The sequence below is a fragment of the Belonocnema kinseyi genome, chromosome 9 (assembly GCF_010883055.1).
Source record: "Belonocnema kinseyi isolate 2016_QV_RU_SX_M_011 chromosome 9, B_treatae_v1, whole genome shotgun sequence".
Classification (NCBI taxonomy): Eukaryota; Metazoa; Arthropoda; class Insecta; order Hymenoptera; family Cynipidae; genus Belonocnema; species Belonocnema kinseyi.
In genome coordinates, this window is record NC_046665.1 from 28,363,449 (window position 1) to 28,375,074 (window position 11,626).

The window sequence follows — 11,626 nt, forward strand, 5'->3', positions numbered from 1 at the left end:
TTGTTGCTTCTGAGAAAAAAAGTTGTTGGAAATAACTTAAGAATTTTTGTATCTTATAGTACTAACTGACAGGTAACTAAAAATAAGCGAGACCGCGAAAAAAATGCATAAATTAATTTTTAAAAATTATAACAATTTTTAGAATAGCTCACATATTCTGAACGTAGTCAAATCGTGCAAAGTAATTAGTTTTCATTTAATTTATATAAAATTCAGTATGAATTATGTCTGTCATATAATGCTGTAATCTTCAATAATAATAATGCATTCGACATAAAAATTAATCATTACTAAACAGTCATATGTATAATAATATCAATTTTATACACAAAATCGCGTGTAATAATATGATTCAGGCATTATTCTTTATTCATCATGAATTGCTTTACTATCAAAACAAAAAATTACATAATAGTGAAATGTTTAAAAACTTTAATTCAAATATATCTGTCATTTATTATTTTTTTGTTTGACATTTTCCTTTGTGTTTCTTTGCGTTAACAACATTAGACTTAGTAGGTTGTGAACTTTTCTTTGTTCGAAATCTCTTTTTTTCTGTTGTGGCAGTCATTTTTTAGTTCGTGAATTAGTGTTAATAAATTTATGAGAAAAAATATTTTTAATACATACATCTGTTTTAGCTGACAAATGAAAATGATTATTTTAATTATGAGAACTTTATTCTTTTATATCTAGTTATCAGAAGAAAATCGTTATTATGTATCATACTTATAAAAAGGATACTGGCTGAATAGAATAATAAACATGGTAAGTATTTTTATTTCTCAATTGCAATGGCTTATCACACTGCACCGTTATGTATTTGGAGTGCTACGAGGAATGCTAGCGTTCCGAAACTGAGGATACAACAAACCTCGAAACTTGCGACTGGGACCGATAGCACATCTCGCGCACGAAAAACTTAATAATATTTCATTTATCTACGCATAAAGAATAAGCCTATAAACCTAATTATAATCAATTTCTATACATTTTAACTCGCTGAATCCAAATCTGAACTTATTTTATGGTATTTCTCAAGTAATTAAGGAGTTTTGAACGGGTCCTACAAAACATTTTTAACAAAAAAAAAAAAAATTTAACAATGCAAAAAAGTTAGTTTAAACGTTGTTTTTTCACTCTATTACTCTATTCACTCTATTACGAAACGTTTATCGTGCCCACAGCCTGGTATACATACAGACACATTCGTAAAAATCTGTTTTCGGATTGTGGCGCCACAAAACGTGGACATTTTGTTTTAAAAAGGTGGGAGGGGTGCGGTCAAATTTAACACAAATCTATTACCTTCTCTGATGATAATGTAAAAACATAAGTTTTAATAAGAATGTTCCCACGCAGCGGGCTGATTTTTTACTGTTAATATAGTTTTTCGCGATTAAAACACAAAATACGCATCCTATCAAAAAGTCGCCTATTTTGCACAGTTTACCCGCAAAATGTAATTTATGAGTTTCCATTCTTTCTTTATGCTGTCAAAATTTAAATTTTCAATTTTCGAAGTAATACAAAAAGTTCTTATGACAGTCTTGTAGGGAATTCAAAAAGAAGCATTTTTTTTCTCTAGGCTTTTTTTCATATCGTGGGGTATTTGGCTAAAAATGTTGATTTTCGTGTTTTTTGAAATTTTGTAAATGCTATATTTCTGGTAAATTTTGGTTTCATCAAAAAAATGCATTTAGATCAATTGTTCGTATTTTTTATCACTATAACTGTCTGCACAGAAAATTGTTAAAACTTGAAAAAAATGTCCTTAAGATTTTTCAACATACTCTAATTTTTTCATTTTTAATCCGAAATAGCTGGCTAACAAACTTAATCTTTAGTTCCTGACACTCAGAGAGTGTGCCAAGGCCAATCAAATAGATTGATTTTTTAAATCGTTATCGTGCCCACAGCATATCATGCATACATACATGCATACATACGTCTATACAAACAGGCAGACAGACACTTTTGTGAAAACCTCTTTTTCGGATTCTGGGGGTCTCAAAACGTGTATATTTGACAAAAACAGGAGGGGGGGCGGTCAAATTTTACACTAATCTAATACCTGCTCTGATGAGATTGTAAATATATGAGAAGTGAGTATAAAATTATTTATAGGCTACAGAGCTATACATTTTAAATAGTTTTTTTCGATATATACCTTTTACTCAGTTCTCATACTGTTTGTTTCGTAATTGTTTAAATGAAAGTAACAAAACCTCGATTTAAACTTGTCGCCAACAAAATACGCAAATGTATATTTATAAATCGAGAATTAAACCTTTTTTGGGAATAAATAATGCTTTGAGAAATATAGATTACAATCTAAATAGTCATGCGTTAGAAAAAGTGATTCGGTAACCCAGATCAGAGGTCATCGGAATCCCACCCCTGGTAATTTGAATCATGCTCATAACTAGAAACCTAGTTTCACAAAATGGAATCCACATACCTTCAACTTTTGTAAGACTGTGGAATTCTTGAAATTAACTGTCGTAATGTCAAAACAGTAACATCTGATTTTTCGTACCCCAAATAGTCGGTATTTCGTACGCTACATACTCGGTATATTGTGCGTCAAGCTCGCGAGATATCCTAATCCCTACCGAGGTACAGTAAACACCGTTATAATTTTACCTGCAACAAATATACCCAAAACTTTACTGTGAATGCGCTATGGCAGCCATCTTGTAATGTGAGTTACTGATGCATCCAACCTATTTAGAATTCTTTTCCTAAAACTATTTAAGTTGCATTCTGTCGAAAGTAAGGAGTAAATATCATATTGAAAGACAAAATTCTTATATATTTATATACGAATTTTAATGTTAAATGAGAAAGTCAACATTGTATGCGCAATTATTAAAAAAACGAATAATTGATTGAATCCGTTGAAAGCAATTTTACCTTTAGCTGTCAATTGATCATAAATCGGTGATATAGGGATAACAGATTTACATGTAATATTGGTTGATTGCTGTCAGCACGCTTACCGATTACTCTTTGTTACCATACAGTGGTATTTTTTAAAGATAGTTCAGAAAAAATAGATTAAGTGTAGGATGAAAGGAAAAAAGTTAAAAGAATAAATTAAAACTAAAAATAGCTTTATGTTTTAATCTCTACAGAATTTATTTTCAAACTATCGTTTGTGAGTTCAATACAATGATTAAAAATGTGGTAATTTCCGACGACAACATTGTACGCTACAGATAGTTCTTCATTCCCCGAAAAATCTTTTTCGCTTATGCTTATGCTTATGCTTTTTACGAAAGTTGATGTAAGAAGAATAATATTCTCGGACAATTGTATTGGTAACTTCGACATCATTTAAGAACAACTGCAAATACTCTTGCATATCAAACCCACTTGACATGCAATGTAAAAGAGCACACAAAAATGACCTTACACTTCCGAAGGAATACTTTGTAATTATTAAGTGTTGCAATGATAGGCTCTGCAGTTCCGTCGTAGTCGTTTAAGATGTTGAGAAATAATGGTTGGTAACCTATAACTATCAAAGTAATACCCGTATCCCTTTTTGTCGAAATACACAACAACCTAGTGGTTTTTAGTCTTGGAGTGGTTATCCTCGTTGAAGACTAGTGCTGCCAGCTTCGTCCGAACTTTTGGGATTCTGTCTGCTAGAAATATGTCTACAGAGTGCGACGTTTTATGCCTAATAACCTGAAGTATATCCAGGCTGTTCATGATAGACAAGAGAAAATTCACCAATCCTGTCAAGGAAACATGTATTGAGAGGTATTGAAAATCTGAACTCGTAGACGTTTTCACTATCAACCTTTCTATCAGTTCTAGTATTACTGCTTTCATTCCAGCTTGAATCGTTCTCCCGACCACGAGTCTTGATTCCAGACACTGTTGTGAGAAGCAATTTTTTTGATCGCAGATCGTTATTAGGAGCTCACTGAAATAATTTATTCTACTGCTTTATACGATGATATAGATAATGCTTCTGTAAATTTGGTGATTGGAAAAGTGATGGGCACTAGGTATTGTCCTCCTTTTGCGCATCTACCACACTTTAAAAAAATTTCTCGTAATTTTACTACTTTCAGAGTAGGTCTGATTATTATCTACTCCCAAAGTAACGTTTTCACTCACAATAACGATTATCCACTTTCAGCATGGAATTTAATTTTTAGGCTATTTAAGTTTCCAGACAGATTCTGTAAAATTACAAATGCATTTTGAAATTTCGCTGTTAGTATTCTAACAAAAAATATTCGTGTTTTTATTCAACATGCAAATTTAGCATCTACATGAGAAATGTGAAGAATGGTAATTTGACTAGAAATTGTAAAAATTCTTGTTCAACATTTTTGATCAATTTTGCAAATAAATTTCTTCATAATTTATACCATTCTGAAACACGCTCTTTTACACATAATAATATTGCTTGTACTTATACTACGTTCAGAGCTGTGAAAGTACGCCGAGTTATTAATTAACAAATTTAAAAACGTGAGATTACATTGGAAAAAGAATTTCTAACAGTTTCTGTACTTTTACCAGCGTCAAAAAATTCAACACTCTGAACGTAGGTCCATTTATTACCTACTCTGAAAGTCATAGATTCACAAGCAGAAACTGTAATTTTACAACGCCTTGCTATATTGTCAGTCTAAGAGTAGTAAAGTTACAAGATTGGTTGGAACTTCTAGTATGCAAGTGGCATTCACCATATAATCAGAGTAGTAAAATTGCACCAATTTTTTGTTAATTATTTTACCATTATAAGTGGTAAAATTTCCATATTTTTTACAGTGAAACATATATATTGTTAGCAATTCAAACGTGTTCTCGCAATGTTGCGTAAAGTTGTTGACATGGAACAGCACCATTAAACCATTCAATTCCATAAAATTTGCGACAAAGCCAGTTATTTTGAATGCAAATAGTTTGTGGAAGATTGATGAAAAGGCATGGTATAATATATGTTATTCAATGACTGTAAATTCTATATTTAAAGCTACTAAAGCCAACTCTTTTGAAATAAATTGGCCTCTGCTGTCCTTGAACCCCAAAATGTCCACGATTAGATCCCTAGTAGAGGTATTTGTTGTAAAAGTTCCGAATGCTGTATGCGCTTTTGTAGCTGCGCAAACAATAGTTGTAACTTATTTTCAATGAAAAGGACATCGGTGTTGGAAAATCCCCTTCCACTCTAATATTAATTGAAAAGTTGACAAATCATCCACCAAAGTCGAGCATGGCTTGGCGTGAGGATTCGATCTCCAGCGTATTATCGTACTCTGCATAGACGATACAATTAATAGATGATCTCAGTTCTTTTTCAAAGTGCACATCGATGCGTACACTGCCATGCCTTATGAGGTTCCGATGATTATTATGATTTGCTGAGAGACCGGGAGTTCATTCAAGTGCAAACAGACAGAAACCATTTCCATACATGTTTCTTGAAATTGAATGTCCTTCGATTAGGAAATATATTCCTGTTCCTGATAAAAGGGTTTGATAGACACTCAGAAATAATTCGTTCCGTATTAAATCGGGTTTTAATGATTTTTCAGGGACTTGTGTACCATCGACATACAAGGATGAGAAATTCATTTTAAAATGTTGAAAATCGAATGGGCTTAATTTCAGATCTCGATTGAATGCACGATTATCGCCAAAACCAAGAATGACCCGTTTAGGAAGTTGCCCCAATATTACAATTTCCAACGTCTCCCTGTGAATTCCAGAATGTAAAGTAACTGCTTTGACTTACACTCACTTAAGCGTATATTTGGCGGTGGTATTGGCCAGTGTTTATGTATAAGCAAGTAGGATACCTGGATTGATATTTGCTCGTCCTACGACATGTGTAGCTTCGATGGTATGAAGACTGTAATTATTTGCTTTCGAGCTACTGAAGCAAAATTAATCGCGTATATAAGCAAAGCATAGCTTCACTTCAACACCATTAAGTATGAACCTTTCCTGATAGAATGCATCACAATATAAATTACCTATTAGATCAACCACTTTTCCTGCGTATACGAATGCAGTTCTTTAAATGAGACTAGGACTTCGTCCAAACATAACATTCATGACTCCCGCAGTATCATCGTACCACAAGCCCATCGTCAAATATCATAATTTTATTACCGTAATGCAGTAAAGTTTCAACAAACGCACGGTATACGTAGGCATTGTTCGGTGGGGAAATGAATTTTTGATTAAAATTTACATCAATTTGATTGAACATTGAATGAAGTAGATTCTTAACAGGTGCTCGAGCCTTGAATCTTCTGCAACAACGTAATCTGCTGTCTTCACAGGTGCACGAATGTGTATGTTAATACTCAACATTGCGTGGTCGAGTTCAATATATTCATCTCCATTACAAGGTATAACAAACTCTCTAGCTCTATCATCAGTTAGGGATGATATGGGTTTATAATTCACCTAACATGAATTTTCTGTTCTAGTTTGAGTTAGTAGTAGTAAAAAAGAGTCCCAGATCAGACTTTCTACACTCGGATCAGTGCGCATAAAGCAATGACTTTTTTAAAATTGCCTATACCGTAACGACGTTTCATATTGGATGGCATGAACACATTATTGTCGTTAGCTCTAAACCAACATGATCCAGTTTTTGAATCAAAGTATTCATTGTAGTCGTTCATTATGACTGTGTTCAGTTTATCTACTTGAAGTGCAACGTCACGGTCAACGTTCCATGCTAAAATAAGATGGGATTTACGTTATGATCCCTAATGTCAATCTCAAACGTACGAAAGGCAGGTCTTAATAGTAAAATATACTTTAATAACCCAAAATCGCTGGGTTCTATCGCATCAAAAACATGCAATTTCTCATCAAGTTAAACAATTTGAAATTTTGGTGTTCGTGTGTCTCTAGAAGTGTATGGTTAAAAAATATCCGAATATACATATAGCACTTTAGAAAGCTCGTGGTGGAGAGATGCTGGGTAATCAGATTTTAAACCAGTATTTTTATTTACAAGGTTGGAAGGTTTTTTGCGTGTAAATACTACTATTTAACAAAGTTGAAATGAGATATCTAGTGTATGCTCTATTTTTGAACAGTATTCGCACACGCGTTTCACTGACACACGCCCATCGGATGCAAAAATCAGTTTTAGATGTCCCGCTAATCTGGGCAACATATTTTTAACAGCTAAGTGGAGCTCTATATTCTTGTAAACAGCTTATAAGTGTATTTTTAGATTCCACTATGCTCGAAGTAAGTGCATGAACGTTTATTTCTGTAAACCAGAAATTGAATGATTCTTCTCAATTACAAAGCCAAATAAAGAACCTTTGCATCATGTTTAAGTTACATTGTCTTTATGCGCTATAAATCTTTGAAAAGAAGAAAGGCTTTTAGAAATTCCTGCTCACTTTCGTTAGTTATCTCCAATTCTGTTTTCATGCTTGTTTCTCTTGCTGGAGGCTCAACTTCCATTCTCTCATTACTTCTGTTGCTGGAATATAAGTTCTGTTCTACTCTTTTTGCGACAGTGCTCTTCGACAGCCTTTCTCATAATTGCTACTTGGTTATCTATATATTGGAGCAAGAACTTTCTGGTTCGAGGAAACGCGGGTTGTTCCCACTACCGGATGTCCAATACAAACATAATCCATCCAAGAAGAGAGAAAAGAGAAGCAGAATGTTCTCCGAGAGTGGTTAGTCTTTTTTGGTTAGAAGACGTAGCAGCGTGAATAATGTTCGACTGCTGGAGGAAAAGGATATGATCAATTAATTACATTCCTTTAATGATTATATGCAGATTTGTAATTTATATTTGTTGGACTAGATTATTATTGTCTTGTATGGCTGGTATTCTTAATGCCGTAGCCCTGTAGTTAAAAACGATTATAAACAGAAGTCTATACAAGGGTTACCCGAGCAGCTAAGGTATTTTTTGAAGTCATTTTGGTATGAGCACATACGAGGTGTGTTCAAAAAATAAGGTGACTTTATGTTTTTCTCAAACAATATTAATTTATTCCTTAATATTCATGTTGTCCCTTTCAAAGTAATCCCCCTCAGATATAATACACTTGTGCCAATGCTTTTTCCAATCATCGAAGCACTTCTGATAATGATTTTGTGGTATAGCCGTGAGTTCTTTCAGCGATGCAGTTTTTATCTCCTCAATCGTTGAAAATCTATGTCCTTTCATGGGTCTCTTCAGTTTTGGGAAAAGAAAAAAGTCACTCGGGGCCAAATCCGGTGAATATGGAGGCTGAGGCATGACTGTGGTGCTGTTTTTAGTCAGAAAATCTTTCACAAGCAACGATGAATGAGCAGGTACATTATCGTGATGCAGAAGCCACGAATTGTTTTTCCAAAGATCCGGACGTTTTTTGCGTATCACCTCTCGCAAACGGCGCATAACTTGAAGCTAATACTCCTTATTGACCGTAAGACCTTGTGGTAAGAATTCCTGATGCACTACGCCACGGTAATCAAAGAAGGCAGTGAGTAAAACCTTCACATTTGACCGAACTCAGGATGCTTCCACTGAGACGATTGGGCTTTAGTTTCGACGTCATAACCATATACCCACGATTCATCCCCAGTTATAACCCTTTTGAGAAATTCAGGATCATTATTGACTTTATTAAACATCTCCTGAGAGATGGTCATGCGATGTATCTTTTGATAAAAATTAATCAGTTTTTGAACAAATTTCGCTGACACGACGTCTCATGCTCATAACGTCCGAAAAGATAGCATGGCATGAGCCATCCGATATGCCAACATCTTCAACAACTTCTCTGATGGTAATTCGGCGATTTTTCAACACCATTTCTTCCACTGCTTGAACGTTTTCATCTATTGTTGACGTGCTGGGACGTGCAGGGCGAGGTTCGTCTTCGACATCCTCTTGGCCTTCTTGGAACAGCGTGTACCATTTATACACATTTTTCTTACTCAGAGTAGAGTCACCGTATGCAACTGTCATTATTTCAAGAGTTTTAGAGCACTGGATTCCATTTTTCACAGAAAATTTAATGCAAACTCTTTGCTCCATTCTTTTCGAAAGAAGGAAATCGCCGAGCACACCAAACCCTTCTAACCTTTTACGCCACTGCCAGAAAAACAACACGAGCTATATAGGCAAAATTGTGAACATATGATCGTGACGAGTGTACCAACACAACAAAACAAAAAAATTAAAACTTGAATGTACGTAGCCCGCGAAAACTGGAAAGTCACCTTACTTTTTGAACACACCTCGTATACCGTCAGACAGTGCCACTTCACTGGTTATAGGCCTATAAATTTTTTTTCTCCCGAGTGCAGCCGTGTTTTGGCCAGCCGAGTTTTAAAAACAAGAATGTATTGCTAAACATGTTTGTTCCAAAAACGTGTCTTCTGGCTAATCCTTCAGATAAAGTATAGTTTATGTGTCATTCTTAATGAAGAATCATTTGCTAAACATCCGATATCAGAAAAATATAATTGCGAAAATCTAAGATTGATAAGGCACTAATTAAAGAATAATGGAAAAGTGATTAGATGAAGGAAGAAAAAATGATGAAAAGCATTTAGTTGGAATCGTTCTTTAGGATCTGGGCCTTCTAGATTTGAGCCTGGCAGAAAAAACCTATACTTGAAAGTATCGATAATTAATATGTTCATTATTTTCTAGGTAAGGCAGATTAGGATTAAATTAAAAATTCTCAACCCATCATGGGAAATGTGAACCTGAAGGCTTATCGTTCTAGTAGCGACATAATATAGATTATGTAATCGACCAGTGGAAAAATTGTATTAAATCACGGCACTCATTCAGTATAGTAAACTTGGGTTTAACCCTAATCTCTAATGAGATATTAGGAATCACAATATTCCATCATTATGACCCGTGACACAATATGTAATTCTGCTAGGGAGAATCACCTTCTCCTTACTTAAATCTACTTTAAATAAATGTATACAAAATCTCCTGATGAGATACGACGGCTTTCTATATTTAATTTTATTCGTTGGATGGGTATCTCCTATAAAAAGAAGAGATTCCAAAAGAAACTATCAACTAAAAATCATTCTACTTTGGAGCACTGGATTTCAATTATTTATCCCTATAGCCAAATTTACAGTGCTTATTTTATAAAAGAAGATTTAGAAAAAATTAGGTTTTGTTTTTTAGCATACAATTCGTTTTCAGAATTTTTCTTTTGTTTTCGGGACAAGTAATGACTTTTTAAATTTTCTTTTCTTAATAGAGTTAAGGAAAGGCTTTTATTTCTAGAATAATTAATGAAAGTTAAACAGAGAATTAAGAGACAAAAATTTGATCCAAGCGTGCTTTAGAAACCTTTGTTTTTATTCTAGTGATTAGTTATCACATTTAAGCGCTGTTATTTTGCGTTCGATAACAGAGCCACACAAAAAAAAGTGTGCGGATCTGGTAACAAGACACACGTATTCCTATGGATTTTGGGGCGCTGAATTCAAATTCGGTATCAAAAATCACCTATTACGTCATGGTTGAGCCATTATCTCAAAAAATGACGAAAAATCATGCACTTAGGCAAATAAATTTCAAAATAATGCCAGTGATGCAAACTTTCACTTCAAAAACATGTTGACAACTGTGAAGGATCAACCCTTGCCTGATATCAACTTATTTAACATAACTTTACCCAACAGAACCTGACCTCACCTAACGTGAATTAACAGAAATTTATTGAACTACACGTAAAGCTCTGGAAGCATATTTTCTCAGTAGCAAATTTGTGCTACATCAAATGGGTCAACTCGAGCCTAACCTAGAAATAAATCTAACCTAACCTAACTTAACCTAACCCAACCTCACGAAATACCATTAAACTGATTGTGTTGTCCCGTTGTGTTTGCGGTACCGTTTCATTCAGCTTCGGCTAAACCTACATAGAGGTTTAACCTATCCTAACCTAACAAAACCTGACCTAACCTAACCGATTACGCTGGCAACCCTGTTCTTGCGTACTTTCATGTTTTGACATTAATAGCAGTAAATGTCTGGAGTTTCGTAACCGCTTGTTGCTGGCATTATTCGCCTGTGTCTGTAACCAGGGAACCTCCACGTGGTGACGTTGGGCAACGGACTAATGGACTTAATGGACTAATGAACCACTTGAAGGAAAATGTGTACAGAGACGAAGAATAGCGACTTTTCATTGATTCGTCAAAACGCAGCATTCAGGCTGTTTTACTGCATAACACGAATACTTACTCTCCTATCTCTATAGATCACTCAACGGTCATCAAAGAAGAATATAACAATGTTAAAATACTTCTTGATAAAGTTAATTACACGAATCACAAATGGCACATATGTGGTGATCTCAAAATCATAACAATAATATTAGGCCAACAATCGGGTTTCACGAGAGAGCCATGCTTTAAATGCCTGTGGAATAGCAGAGATCGAGCCAATCATCATAGCAAAAAACATTGGCCTTTAAGAGATTCATTCAAACCTCTTTCCCATAATATCATCAACCAAAGCCTCGTTGATCCAGAGAAAATTTTACTACCACCCCTCCACATAAAGCTTGGGCTCATGAAGCAATTTGTCAAGGCGTTAGACAAAGATGGACAATGCTATAAGTATATATCCCTTAAA

The 11,626-nt window shown here is 34.5% G+C and overlaps 1 protein-coding gene across 5 annotated transcripts in view; it reads right to left on the reverse strand.

Annotated features, from left to right (window-relative positions):
- LOC117179461 (nose resistant to fluoxetine protein 6-like) overlaps window positions 1-11,626 on the reverse strand; it is an 824,251-nt gene that overhangs the window by 772,834 nt on the left and 39,791 nt on the right. Inside the window, exon 1 of one of the 5 annotated variants that reach the window (XM_033371299.1) lies at window positions 2,462-2,537. The exons of the other annotated variants lie outside the window; for them this stretch is intronic. The gene's annotated coding sequence lies outside the window, so the exon portion shown is untranslated. Of the gene's footprint in view, window positions 1-2,461; window positions 2,538-11,626 lie in introns of those variants that run through there. 5 annotated transcript variants of the gene reach the window in all.